Source organism: Eulemur rufifrons, chromosome 8 (genome assembly GCF_041146395.1).
Source record: "Eulemur rufifrons isolate Redbay chromosome 8, OSU_ERuf_1, whole genome shotgun sequence".
NCBI classification, from domain to species: domain Eukaryota; kingdom Metazoa; phylum Chordata; class Mammalia; order Primates; family Lemuridae; genus Eulemur; species Eulemur rufifrons.
The window spans coordinates 113,074,946-113,089,845 of record NC_090990.1 but is presented as its reverse complement, the minus strand read 5'-3'; the positions used below and the strand labels follow the sequence as shown (position 1 = coordinate 113,089,845).

The window sequence follows — 14,900 nt, the reverse complement described above, 5'->3', positions numbered from 1 at the left end:
TTCCCCATGCCCTGCCTCCTCCAGGGCCACATCTCTGGCTCTAGCCCTGCGTAACTACAGCTCCTACAGGGCGGCCTCCTTTGCACAGTTGCCCTGGGGGCACCATCCCCTCCCCACACCTCTCCAGCATTGGGGCTAGCACGGCTAGTCCCTGGGTGCCTCACCATTCTGTGTGTCTTCCCTTAACACTGCCCACACCCTCTGTAAATCACCCCTTTGTTAAGCTCTCTTCATTTGAACCATCTGGCATGAATCCATCTTCTTTTGGGGACCCCGGCTGAGACAGGCTCCAAGCCTCCCTGAGACATCCTGAGCATTCATCCTTGTAACCTAGCACCAAACAATGACCAAGAGGGCAACTTCACTTATCCAAAGTGTGGTTACTACAGTCCTTTGAGCCAGGCACCGTGGAGGGCCCAGAAGTGACTTGGATTTGGAGCCCATGTGAAGCACACTGTCCAGCCCGAGCTAAGGCTGCAGAGATTGAGGATCATTATCTGGAGTCCCCGGCTGCCCGGGACTCCTTAGCTCACGCAGCCCCTCACTGCAGCCAAAGCCTGGGGCTGCTGTCCCCTTCGCATACCCTCTCAGACTGCCACAGAGTCATCACTTTTCCATTTCAAGGCTGCCCTGGATCTTCAATTTTCCTTGACTTCTGGTAAGGATGGAGTTGTACGGAGACGGCAATGGAAAGGAGAGTTCCCCAGTGGGCTTTGTGTTGCCTCCACACCTCTCAACCCCTAGGCCAGCGGCTGCACGGACTGTGCAGCCAACAAGCATTTGTCACAGAAGCAAAAGCTCCTCATAAGAGGAGGGGCAAGCATGCCAGGAAAAGCCAAGGCCCCCGGTGCTCCATAGTTCCACCATCGGTGCAACAGCGATCTCCAGACAGAAATGCTAAGCACCGACGTAGTATGATAACCAAGCAAGTACCTAAGATGAAGGGTCACACACAACAGAGTGTACCCCCAAAGGAGAGCAAGAAATGTGGGCACCGAGCGATACAAAGCTGTGGAAGAGTCTCTATGGGCATGGGTATGAGTATACTCTGGAGCCAAACTGCCCAAGCTCAAATCCCACTTCTGCCTCTTACTTGCTGTGTGACCTTGAACAAGCTACTTAACCACTCTGTGCTTCAGTTTCCTCCTCTGCACATTGGGGCTGGTAATAGTACCTACCTCACAGATTTGTTGTGGAGGATAAATTAGTGATGAAGCTAGTAGGTTGTGAAGCAAAAGGTCTTAAAACAGTCATGGGCACGTAATAGGTGCTATATATGTGTTTGTTAGTATTTTGATTTGCTATAATGAAAGAGCAAATTCACACGGGCAGAAAGGCAAATGCCGGCTGGCTAGACATGCCAGCACTGAAGGTTATCAGTCAAGTGACACCAAAGCATTCTTTCTTCTTTGTATTTTCTAACTTGACAAAAATTTTGCGATTCTTTCGTACTATCACAAAACAAATGGAACCACAACTTATGCTTCAAAGTTACATAGCAATTTCGTCTTCTTTTGAAGTTGGCTCTATAATGTTTCTTAGAAGATTTTCTTCCCTTCTAGGAAGTGGAGGGGCAGCCACCACTTGCGATGCAGGACTTCGTACGGAGTCCAGTCCAGCAAAGGAGGAAGCCCGGCTCCGCCTGGAGTGAGATCCCAGGGGCACCGTCGCCTCCCAGATGGAGAAGAAGGGGCAGGTGCAGACGAGCGGCAGCCCAGCACAGGTGAAAGAACGAAGATTCTGGTGTTGGGTCAGAGTTCGAATCCCGAAAGGACCACTTATGAGCTGTGTGGCCTCGGAGAAGTGGCAAGCTCCTCAAGCTTCAGTTTCCGCATCCACAGAGGGGGGTGACAGCCCCTCTTCCAGGAGCTGTAACGAAGGTCATTAGGTAAGACAAGGTCCAAGGAGAGCCTGCTTTGGCACAGGTGCCCATTGTGTCTCGAACTTGCTTGTTCCCTGGAGGACTGGCCTTCTCCACGGGCTGCCTGGGCCCAGGGAGACTGCGGCAGGACAGGCCCTCCTGCTGCGGTCTCAGGCCAGGAAGCTCGGCCCGGAGGGGAAGCTGCTGGTTCAATCCCAGATGCTCAGAGGCCCCTCTGAGCTGGCCCCGTTTCCAGAATTGGCTGAGGGCTCCTCAAAGAAGCGAACGCCTCCAGGAGGATGAAAGCAAAGCTTGCGCAAAGCTTTGAAGCCTGCCATAATGCCGGACCAGCTCCTCCTCCCTGCTTGGACGTCCCCTGAAGGGGGAGATACAAAGAGAATCTGTGATGAGCAAATGAGGGACAGCCGAGAGCCAGGATTTGTATCAACAGCTTAATTCTCCGCTTTCTTGTCAGCCCTGATGGCTGGCAGCGAGGATAATTTTAAATGAAGAATGTTTTTCGAGGAGGAGCAAGAGTCCCTCATCTGAAACTAATTTGTTGTCCAAAATTGTACTGCAGAAGTTTAGAAGGTGCAGATTAAGTTGTGCATAAAAATACAGCCAACTCTTGATTATTTACACTCGTGGATAATCCAAAAACAGCAGATGCCTCAAAGTGATTTCTACTTGGTTTCATAACCCAGGATTATTTTTCCCTCAGCATGTTTAGCTTTCTTCATTTAACTGTCTTCAGGGTACAGTCAGAAAGCTAAGGGATCTATAACCTTCTGTTAATTGCAAAATAACCAAGGTTTCAGCACCATGCCCTGCAATGCAGGAGCTGCCTGGATGGTATTTGTAGATAAAAATGCTGTTCAGGAGAATGAAGAAAAAGAAAGTGAAAAAGAAGAAAAACTATTGAATACCTGTACTTTCCACACACAGACCCAGAAGAGCACAGGCTTTAGATTAGATTGCCCAAATTCAAATTCCAGCTCTCCTACCAGGTATGACTTTGAGCACTTTATTTAATCTCTCACGGCCTCAGTTTTCTCATCTGTAAATTGGGGTTAATAACAGTAGCAATGTTAGAAGGCTGTTGTGAGGACTAAAGGAGATCATCTATGTGCCTGGCCCGGGGTCTAGTACACAGAGGCATTCAATGGCTATAAATTAATGTCAGTGAACATTAGTCACAACCAGCTCTCAGCAAGCTGGGTGGCTGATATCTTGCAACCTGTGCTCCATAACGTCTTGTGGAAGAATCCCAGGGACGGTGGACAGTGTGTAGCCTTCTCAAGCCCCCGGGAAGGGGGATGATGCCAGACTTCCTGGGGAGAGGCAGCTGTAGCTTGGATGGATACTGGGGTTCCCTGGAGAGTCAGGACAGCTGTCAATTCCTGTGGGCGCCGAGCAAACGGCCCCACCATCCAATCTTAATTATCCTGCCTAATGGGGTGAGGCGGTTATGATTCATGGAAAATTGTCCCTTGCCAGCTTGGCTTAGGAGAGCAAACTGCCCTCAATGGCACAGCACAAACATCAGGTCAAGAGAGAGGCTCAGGTGCGCCGAGAGGGAAGTGCGGGGACTGAGGGCTCTTCTCCCGAAGCTGCCGTATGGGAAAGGCAAGGGCGAAAGTTCTTCGGCTCACTCACATGTGGGTCTGAGCGGCGGTTAAATGGAATCAGGAATACAGAACTACCCAGGTAAACAGTCCAGAGTGCAGACACCAGGAGAACTTCTCCGGAGCCCAAAAGTCCAGAGTTCATCCCAGCCACGCTCTGCCTCTGAGGAACTCAAAACAGCTCAGATCAAGGTGAAGTTGCAGAACAGCACTTACCCTAGAGTAAGGTGACCTCACTTCTAGATCTGGCTCTGCCAAGAACTTAGTAATAGTAGTAGTATCAGTAGTAGTAACAGCCTCTTATTATAAACCATGTATTGTGCTAAGCTCTTTACATAGATGATCCATTTAATCCTCACAACAGCTTTATTAGGAGGGTGTTATTTTTGTCCTCATTTTTCAGATGAAGGGATGAGTCTCTAATTGTAAAGAAATCGCCTTAAAGTCACCCAGCTAATAATAAGTGGGTGATCTGGGATTCAAACCAAAGTCCTTGTGACTCCCAAGTCCCTGCTTTTAACCAATCCCTTGGGCCAGTCGCTTCAGCAAGACAAACTCAGTGGCTTCAGCTGCAAGGAAAGAATATCCAGCCCAAAATTTTGTAAGAAATCCCAGACAGAAAACTGCCAGAGGTGGGAGCTGCCGCCGTCGGCACCCTGCCTGATGGGGTGGGCGAAACAGCTCCCAGGGGACACGGCTCAGAAGGCCAGCTCGAGGGCGACAGCCACAGAGGCAATGACAGACATTTTCGTTTTACATTCTTTATAGCAAGGGCTGTCAAATGTCCCCTGGAGCTTTCATGCTCGCCTTCTGAGACCCCTTCCATTCCCCCCACTTCCCAGGCCATAGAGCGCAGAAGGCCACGGCCGGCCGCCTTGGGCACATGCTCCACTGACACTGGGCTCGGCCTCTGCCCACCCCGGTCCCTTTCTCTGGCTCGGCCTGCCCTGCCACGGGCCTCTCACAGGCACTCGGCGGGCTTCAGGTCTGGAGCCCATTTGGAGCTGCCCTGGACACCAAGGGAAGAAGGACACGGAGGCAACTGCTTTACTGACTGCCCTCCGCCCCTTTTCTCTAGCCCCCTCCCCGCAGCACGTCTCTGTCCCTGTGGGGATGAGCCGGAGAGTGGGCGTCTGAGACAGCTCGGCCTGGGCATGAATGAAGCCGGGCCTGGTTTTCCAATTTGAGAGCCATCTAGCACAGGGCCAATCAGCACTCAGTTAACAGTGGGACTCACTCCGCTTCCCCCTCCAAGATCCTCAGCTGCAGAGCCAGCATCACGCGCTCGGCACGCTGAGTTTTCTGAGTCTGCACACAGTCCTCAACCCTCAATCCATCACCCCTACTGCTCACATTTCTCTCTGCATTTACCCTCTCAACCACCAGGCTGTCCTCCATCTCACCCCAAGCGGCAGAGAGTTGGAGAGAAGAGTGTCAGAGCTGGGAGGGACCTTATAGATTGTAGGGTCCAAACTTTCATTCTACTGGTGAGGCACGGAGGCCAGAGGGGCAGCTGGACCACAGGCACGTGGCTGGTTAGAGGCTCTTGTGATCCTGTTCAGTGTCACCTTCTTCCCGAGGGAAGCTCCTCAAGGTCTGGGAGCAGGTGCCCAGGACAGGGCTTGGCACCCAGGGCCCCCTGGCAGGGGTGGCTGACTGGCAGGCTGTCTTACCCCCCCATGTGCTCTCCCTCAGGCTTGGCAGGAGGGGAATGGACTAAACATTGACCGATGGCCTCGCTGAGCCCTGGGATCCAGCAATCACTTCCACCCAGTCTCCCCCCAGGATAAAGAATACCTCCCGAGACTCAGGTATAGTTCAGGAGGTGAGCTTGGTAGCCAATGGAGGTCTTCAGCCTAAAGAAACAGATCACAGTGTAATTAGCCACAGTTCCCAGAGCCTGCTTCACCCCCACCCCACCCCGAGCCCCACTCCCACCCCAGCTCTCTTGCTGTGGCTCTCTGAGCATTTGGATATCTGAGCCAGGAATTTGCTTCTCAGAGAGTAATTGTCCCTGGCGCCCCTCACTTCTAATCAACAAGCCAAAGTATTAGTTCCTGGGAGCGTGATTGATTTCCAGGGACTTGGAACTTAATTACATTTTAGCAAAGTCTGTTTGGAATCCTCAGAGAAGCGAGACACTTTCTGTTCTTTGAACTTACCATGTAGGAGGGCTTCCAGCATCTCAAATATTCCATTCATCCTTCCTCGGGCCAAGGGAGCGGCATCTATGGCTGCCAGTTTTAATCTTGCCTTACCCAAGATCGCCAACCCCTGGAGTCTGGCCAGAGGAACTTGGCTTTCTCATGCGGAAGGATTCCATGTGAGGTCCTCCCCACACCTGCAGTCTCCCCACCATGCCCCGGGAAGCGTGGGTCCCGCCTGCAGTCCAGGTCTGTGTGCACACCCCCAACCCCCCCCCCCCCGCCCCCGACAGCAGGCTCAGCCCACCAGCCCACCAGCTGCATCCAGCCGGTCCAGGTCTCTGGCTCCAAATCTCAGCCTCAGGAGGTATTCTTGCTATTATTCTCATCACCTTCATCATTACTACTAATAATTATCATTACTGAGCACTAACTATGTACCAGGCGCTGTAAGATACTTTGCACATACCAGCTTATTCCATCTTTACAAAATGCCTAATGAGAAAGACATTAATCTCTTTATTTACCAGGGAGGAAATGGTGGCTCAGAGAGGGTCAGCACTCCACCCAAGACCACAGAGCTAGAAGTGGCCAAACTGGGCTTTATGTGGCCCCATCGCTCTGGAAACTTACCCCAGTAGCCAGTTTGGCACAGTCTCTGCTATTCTGCCAACCGGCTCTGTCCCTTGTCCCTGCAGGACCACCTTGCCATGGTGGCACATCCCCTCCAGCCCTGCAGCCCTCCCTGAGCCTGGGCCTGACAGTCAGGGGGGCTGCTCTTGCTTTCTCGAGTGCCTGAGTGTAAAATGAAACAAATGGGCCCAATGATAACAACTGGTGAATCCAGGTAAAGGCTAAACAGGAGTTCTTTGTGACATTCTCATAACTTTTCCATAAGTGAGAAGTTATCTAAAAATGAAAAGCTTTGAAAAATAGAGTTCTGGTTTAATTTATGTATCTATTTATAGTTGTTTTGCAGTCCCAGTCTATATTGTGCATTTTACATTAATGATTGAAAGCTCAAGGATGATTTTAGTAACATCTATATAATAAAGCCACATGAGATTGCTTTTCAGATGACAGAGTGTTATAAATAAATAAATGTAAGAAATGACGTAGGGGAAAATGTACTTGATGACAACCACATGCTTGTCTGGCCTCCAAGAATCACATGAGCTTGATTCCTTGTCTCTCTGTTGAAGCTCACCTGTCAGGTGGTCACTCATCAGACCTGCCTCCTCCCCGGCCCCACACCCTCCCCCACACCTGGATTATCAGACAAGATGCAAGGTCTTTGGAGGTTCTTGCTCACAGACACAGATTTTTAATCCTGGGATGGCTTTTAGTGATGTTTCAAAGCGGGGAGTTTCCTATGGGTTAGATCAGCACAACTCTTGAGGGTGTAATAGGGAAGAGGTCTAACGTTTTTAGAAATAGATCATTCTAGGAAGACCTGAGTTTGTAAATCTACTTGCCAAGCATCCATCTTAGTGAAAACTACTGCTTCGTAAAAAGACAGAGGTAGCGTGGACAGCCCTGAGGATGTTCGCATATCTGAGCAGCACGGTGCCGGGAGAACTGTGGACACTGCCATATGTATGCCCCAGCCTGTGACTTCCTCCACCCATTTCCATAGCCGACACAGATACAGCCCCAAATCCGAAGCCTCTGTCTTCAGACAGTCGTGAAGGACCAGTAAGCCAGCTCCCTGGAGCATGATTCATCACCCTGCAAATACCCAGCTCCACCCCAGCCCTTCCCCTGCCCCCAGCTGCAGTCTAGGTGGATCTCTAGCGCACGCTCTCTACATGCATCCCTGAAGATATGTGTGGTTTTGAGAGCCACCAAGTCATTGCTAGAAGTGGAAGAGGAGAAAGGAAGTGACAGTGAAGAAGGAAGCCTGAGGGTTGGGGTAGGAAAGGGGAGAGAATCCATGTCTGCAGAAATTTCCAAACCTTACAGTGAGGACAAGGAGAGCCGCCCTCCATCTCCTCCCGGCCCTCCCTGCCAGCCCCTTGCCACCCCATCTACATGGACCCATTCATCAAATGGCCTGGAAACATCCACAAGCAGCCAGATCCAATCTTGCAGACAGCAGTGAAAGCTGGCCCTGCTCAGCAGCAAAGCTCAGCTTTAACCAGCCCAGGAACCCCAGGAATAAAAGCGCAGAAGGGAAATAGCACACGGCACAAAGGCCGTGGCAGAGAGCAGTGAGGCTCCCAGCCTAAGTCCAGGAGGCCCACTCAGGAGATGGCATGAGGGGCCAGGGCCACCCTGAAGCCCCCAGAAGGAGATAACGACTCGGGGCTGGTGCCTGCGATTCTACCAGGAGCCAGAGGCTCTGCAGGGCAAGGACCCCTGGAAAATATCAGAGAGTGAGGAGAGTTCCTACCAAAACAGAAATGAGAGCAATTTATAACATTAGGAGCAGAACTGACCTGCAGGTGGTGGGATTAGGAGGGCACCTCCTGAAGGAAAGGGTGTGGGGAACAGAGGCCCCGGCTCTGCCCAGCTGCTGCCCTCCTGGTCAGGAGGATTGGATATGGCCCACCTCGCATCGCTCAGCTCTCTGTCATCCTTTTCTGTCCTAATGCTTTTTCCTATCCCCAAGTTGACTGAACAACAGTAGTTACCGTCTTCACTGCACCCTGCTCCCTACTCCACACGTACACATTCATTTCAGGAGTGACCCTGGGCCTCCTCCCGTTTGAATGAACCAGCTCTTGTCCCTCACTTGCCATTGTCCACAGAGTCCAGCCTTCCCTCTTCACTCCTGAGACCTCCTCCTCCTAACCCTTTCCCAGGAGTCTCCCTGCCACTGGGAACGGGAAACTACAGAGAGATAGGCTAGGAAACCGGAAACAGTGGAGGCAACCTGTGAGTCTGGGCTGGGCGGCTGCCGGCCTCCTATGACTAAGCCTGCCCTTCGTCCCAGAGGCCTGGTGTGCTGGCGTGACCAGGAGGACAGCCCAACCCAGGGCTGAGGGCAGGGCCAGGGGCAAGCGAGAGCGAGTGAGCTGGTGTAATAAAAATCAGCATCACCACGATGTTTACTACGTGTCAGGCACATGGCCAAGTTCCCTATCTCATTTAATCCTCAAAACAGCCTTTAGGTAGGAATTTTCTCCATTTACAGATGAGAGATCCAACTTTCAGGTAGATGACGTAATTTGCCTAAGGCCACAAAAATGAGTTAGACCAGGATTCAAAGGTACCCCGGCTGCTGGTCCCAATGGCAATCTTAGCTTCTCTACTCACTCCCACCTCTAGCCAGCAGGGAGGGGCTGTGCAAAAACCTCAGAGGGACCCTGTCCCCTCACTCAGTCACCAGCTGAGGTAAGGGGTCCTCGCCAGTCCCATGTCTGGGTCCAAGCTCCTCCCCTGACAGCACCTGCGATCAGTCCCAGGCAATTTTTTAACTCTTCCAAAGACTCAGGTGACCCCCTGGGCTGGGACTCAGGACCCCACCTCTACATCCGGTTCTATTCACTGCCTCTTACTGTGATTTTTTTTTTTTTTCTTCTCCTGGCCTCATTTTACCCACCATAAAGGGCCTGATATTTACCCGCATCTCCTTCTATTCCGCAGAACAGCCTGAGGACACATTAAAGATGAAAAAGAAAAGAAAAAGATTGACACTTTTAAGAGGAAGAATGTTTGTTGTTGTTGATACTGACATTTTACCTGGACGACAGGAGGTTCCTAGCCAGACCCTCTGCCCCTGCAGCCGAGGGAGCACCGTAGAGTAGACTGAGGCCAGTCAATAAGCTCAGAGGCTCTGGCACTCTGAAACAAGATCAGACAACCTGACAGTTCTTTTTTCTGCTAGAGCAGGCCACGGTTCCAAAGGTCTGGGCAAGGCCAGGTGCAGGGCAGAGAAGGTCTCTCACTGGGCAGAAAAAAAGAAAGGATGAAATATGGAGAAGGAAGGGAGAAAAGATCCTGTTTTCTACATCTAAAAATTCACTGAAATGATCAAGCTTTAAAAGCTGTCTGAGCTGTTCAAAACAGACGAGAGCTCTGCCTAGTTGTGTTGGGCTGGGCTGGGCTAAGAAGACACATTTATAAAACATCAAAAGGAAGGTACCAGTAGCTGCTCACAGCCCTCAGACCCAACTCCTCTAGGAATTTCTTTCCAGAAGGATGTTTCTAGGGTCTCATGCATGGGAAAGCCAGGGTTGGAGATTCACTTGGTCAACCACCCCACCCACCTCAATAACATAGTCATCACCCCTGGAGGGAGGTAGGAAATATTGAGGACCTCAGAGAAGAGATGTTTTAATTATCCATCTATTTGCTTTTGGACATCTACAAGGATGATACAGGCAATCCTCAACTAATATTTATTGATTACTTTGTGCCAGATATTGCCGTATACTTGTGTGTGGATGAGTGGTGATTAATATGTGGTACCTGTTCCCCAGGACTTCTTTTTTTCTTATTTTTTTTTTTTTGAGACAGAGTCTCACTTTGTTGCCCAGGCTAGAGTGAGTGCCGTGGCGTCAGCCTAGCTCACAGCAACCTCAAACTCCTGAGCTCAAAGGATCCTCCTGTCTCAGCCTCCCGAGTAGCTGGGACTACAGGCATGCACCACCATGCCCAGCTAATTTTTTCTATATATATTTTTAGCTGTCCATATAATTTCTTTCTATTTTTAGTAGAGATGGGGTCTCGCTCTTGCTCAGGCTGGTCTCGAACTCCTGAGCTCAAACGATCCGCCCACCTCGGCCTCCCACAGTGCTAGGATTACAGGCGTGAGCCACCGCCGGCCTCCCCAGGACTTCTTGACTCATGGAAGAGACAGACACACTGACAACTAGCCATTAACGCATATTATGCAGGGTGTGGTAACGGAGATATGAAGAAATTCCTAGGGGAACACAGAGGCAGGACCGAGGGAGTCATCACAGAAGAGGCAACATTTGATCTGGTTACAAAGGATGAGTAAGAATTCTCTAAGAGAGCAGATGCATGAGAACTCTTCGGGCAGAGAGAACAACTCCGGCCTGTGCAAGATCACATGAAAGAGCACAACTGGCTTGGTTTGATGGGAGTGTGGCGTGCACAGGGCCTGCTGTGGTGGCCAATGACCAGGATCACAAGCAACCACTTCCTAGGCACTGGGCACTGGGCCCAGGGCAAGGGTGTCCTAGGGTAGTCTTATTGGAAAGTCATGTTGGAGCACTCAGTCTTTTACTACATTTCTGAAAGGATCATTAGGACATTTTACCAAAGTTCCGATTTCCTCCCTGAAGCCATTCTAAAATCAGAGAGATTTTACTGGGATCTGAGTGAAGAAGATCCTGGACTCTCCCTCCTCACCCCCTGTCCTGGGGCTGTGCTAGCGCTAGACTGTTTGCCCTCAGATTTATTCTTCACCTGTCCTATGTTCTGTTCCACTCGATGGTGAGGACAGGGGCCTCTGCAGGCTGCATCTCCCAGGCTTCTGGATGGGTTGGGACAGCAGGAGGTACTGTCAGGAGAGTAGAGGGCAGGACGAAGGGAGAAGTCAGGATATCCCCACCCCCTTTGTGGCAGGTAGTGTCTCTGCGGCAGCTGTCACTCCTCCGTGTCCCACTGGATGCTTCCACCTAGTGACCCCAACCCCTGAGCTCTGGTGACATCTTACCCTCCCTTTGTCTCCCCAGCCTGGGGGTGGTGGGGTCTTCCAAGTGTTGCTAGTTTCTGCATTCCCACATCATCTCCTATTTGGCTTCCCAATTCTTCTATTACCAGTTTCTTATACAAAGTTCTCTCTGTCGCACTTAGTCTCTCTCTTCTGATTTGTACCCTGATTAAAACTGAGATTAAATTTTAGTTATCTTTAGGTCTCCCACAGCACCTGATATGGTGATTTTCTGAGTGAGTGCTAAGTGTTTCTTGGATGGATGGATGGATGGATGGATGAATAATTAATTAAATAGGTGAATGATAGTATGACTGGGTGGATGAAAGTTGGATGGATTTAATGAGGATGTTTTAATTTTGTAAAAATAAAGGAGTAAATTCTAAGAGAACTACAGAGAGTAATTCCAAGAGATACCAAGTGGCCAGGAGTTTAGAACAACCACCCTGCCACAAGTCAAACCAAAAGAGAATCCAACAGCTGGCAAAGCACAAGAAAGAGGAGACTTTGTCAAGTTTATTCCTTGTTGCATCTGAACTGAGCAACTCACGCCTTCACTCCCCCTCTGGCTCTCTTCCTGCATTGGCACGGGGCAGGGGGGAAGTTGTGTCAATGGCAAATAGTCCTAATTTTCATCTGGCAGACATTTCTATCGCATTTATTATGCCTGAGTCTCTGCAAGATGAAGGCGGTATAATGGAAGGTGCCTCATCGCCATCGATTCTCAGTCATGTACACTTGAACAAGATGCCAAATGGCTATAGTCCTGGGCTGGGAAGAGCCTGATTGGCCAGTTGACTGTAGTCTGTGGGGTTCTTGGGGATTTCCAGCAATTACCTGCTCAGAATCCTGCATCCTTTTTCTGAGTAGATTGCCTTGAATAATTAACAACTCAGAGACCAAGCCCTTCCAAAGCCACTTTGTTCATTCCCCCCACAAACAGAATTATACTGAAAGATGTTCAATGAGAGATATTTCTGTCTTAGCCACTGACACTGGTATATGAGAGCATTAAACATATGAGTCCCTGGCCCTGCCACTCACCTGCTGAATTCCATGCAACGTCAGTGCCTTTCCATGAGCTTGAGGTTCCTTTCCCTCTCCTACCTCCTTCACCAGATTCTTGTGAAGCCCAGATAAGATGATTGTGAAAACCTTAAAGCTCAACACAATGACATTTGTTTTATAGTCAATCAGTTGTCTGCACAGATCTAACCTAAAGCCCTCTAGCTTCACTGTAATCCCAGGCCATCTTGTCCTACCATGCATAACGGATCTGCCCACCGACGAATCCAAACGCAATAGATCATATTAAGAGTTAAGAGAGCAACAAGAATTCACTTAAGAAATGGGGCTGCCACTAAGCAGATGTACTGATGAGGAATTACCAAAGTAGATGATGTGTGTCTTTGGTTCCCTCACCTCCTAGCATCCTTCTCCTTATCCCCAAGAAAAATTCTTCATCTAAGTTTTCCTCCAAAGGCCAGTGCTCTGAGTCTACCAAATAATGTTCATCCTCCCCATTCCCTACATCAGCTTCTTTCTCTTCCTCTTCCAGTGCTGCTGACCTCCCCTCATTGTCATGATTAAAAAATGCCAATCGAGTCAAGTCACACCAGGGTATAGCATAACATAGTACTCCCCCATCATCCACAGAGCAGTAACTTTCTAAAGGCTGAACATTAGCCCTAATGTCTTCAGATGATGTTTCAGACACAGCAAAGGAGATGTGTGGAGCATAGAAAGTGGAAGAGAAGGCCTTTAAGAGGCCCAAGTTACACTTCTAGGAACGAATGACTCAGACTCAAAGTAAAACCAGAATGGTCCCGTTGAGAATTTTTCTTTCATTCTATTCTTCTTCCTTCCAGCCCACTTCAAAGTTGGAGGCCAGAGGCAGATCTACCCAGAGGATTTTTATCCCCACATATCTAAGGGGATATAGAAGTAGGTTCTTTGGTTGACGACACTTGGAATGGGAGAGATTCCTCCCTACCCAAGACCAGTTTGCAGCCAACTCCCAGGCCTTCTCATGACTAACCATTTTATAAAACTTCCCTGGGTTCATGCCAGGCTGGCCTCCTCTGCCATACTGGCTGTGCCAATGCTTCCTCTCTGCACCATGGGTTGGTGAGACTTTGGAGCATAAATCTACTTTTCAAATTAGCTACAACAAAGCACAGGAAAGCAGGAAGTTCACTGACACTGACTCATGCAATGCAATGCAGAACCAATTTAAATGATCAAGTCAATCAACAGTTACTACTTATTGAGCATCAGCCAACTCCGGCTGTGCTCTGCTCGGAATACCCACCCCTCACTTCATCTTCACAGCCCCTTTTGTGACTCCAGCCTTACCCCACCACCACCATCACTGTCAACCAATAATCAACTTGACAGGAGCTGTCCAGAATTTCAGCACTGCACATCAAAACGGGGTTGGGCCAGGGGTAAGGGGGCTTGACTGGCTTCTTGTTTCTCTCTTTGCCAGAAGCAGATGGGAAAGGTGGGAGGACAGGGGCTATTTATTTTCTAATCTTGCCCCAAGTGATCTCTATTCTGAGGTCAGTTTCCTCCACCCCTATCCCAAGCCCAGCATTAGCTTGACTGACAGTAGCCCCCGCCCCAGCAGAGTTCCCAGAGGCCCTAACTGACCCTGTTTGCATTGCATGGAAGTGCCTCTGCACTGCAGAACTTTCAGTTTCAGGATTTTGCAAATTTTATGAGAATTTTCAGTCAAGCTGATTTTTAGCTCCCCTTTTTCCCTCCAGCTAAAATCGAGATCTTTTATCCAGCTCTGATCTCAGAGGGACGTTTTTCTCAGCACTTGGGACATGATTAAATAACAGGCACACGTGCGTACACCAGCCGCAAACCCTTTGATTTCCCAGATCTTTCTTCAGTAATGAAGCTTGAAATGGAAAACTACTGTGCAGAGAAACTGCAGCAGCAAGAGGAAGAGGAATAGACAACGTGCCAGCCGGCTCCTTCTGGACAAAGAGGTGAGAAGTTTGCTCCCAAAACAAGAGCAAATTAAATGCACATATCAAATGGAAGCATTTCCAAGGAGAACTTTGGGAAGTTCAGCGATTACCAGTTTGGGGTCCATTCGCTGTGGATAAGGGGGAATCAGGAAACATCTATCTTTTCATACGCCCCAGAGAGCCTGAGAGGATGAGACGGGGATTGGCTGCAAGGAGCATTCTTTTCATCGTCCAGTTGATGTGATCATTAACTCTACCAATTATGGCAATATAAAGAAATCATTAAAATGCAATTATTACAGCTGTATAAGTTTATAGCTGCATAACTACATCAAAAGGCCGCCTTTGTAAGTCTTTATGTGCTCCATAAACCTGAATAAATTGCAGCGAAGAGAAAAAGATTATTTCCATATGAATCAAGAGCAAATTCAAAATTTTTGCCCTACTCTGTAGAGATAGCAGCAATGAATGGCCTGGGCCCTTCCTGACCCCTTGCCTGCTGGGTGCCTGCTAGAATTTTCTCTTTGCTCTAGACCTGTATCTCCCCATGATCTGTCTTTGGTCAAATTAATCCAAAGAAATGAAAGCCAACCAAGCAAGCAAAAAAAAAAAAAATGATCATAACCTCATACATTTATACAATGTCTTCTAATTCTCACATTT

General features: G+C 49.3%; 1 long non-coding RNA gene across 1 annotated transcript; it reads right to left on the bottom strand.

Moving 5' to 3' along the window:
- Positions 1–1,435: 1,435 nt before the first annotated feature.
- On the bottom strand, positions 1,436–5,902 carry LOC138390129 (uncharacterized). The gene is made up of 3 exons (XR_011234528.1): positions 5,649–5,902; positions 5,284–5,342; positions 1,436–2,237 (listed from the first exon to the last, which is right to left on the bottom strand). It is a non-coding gene; the product is annotated as an uncharacterized lncRNA (long non-coding RNA).
- Positions 5,903–14,900: the final 8,998 nt, after the last annotated feature.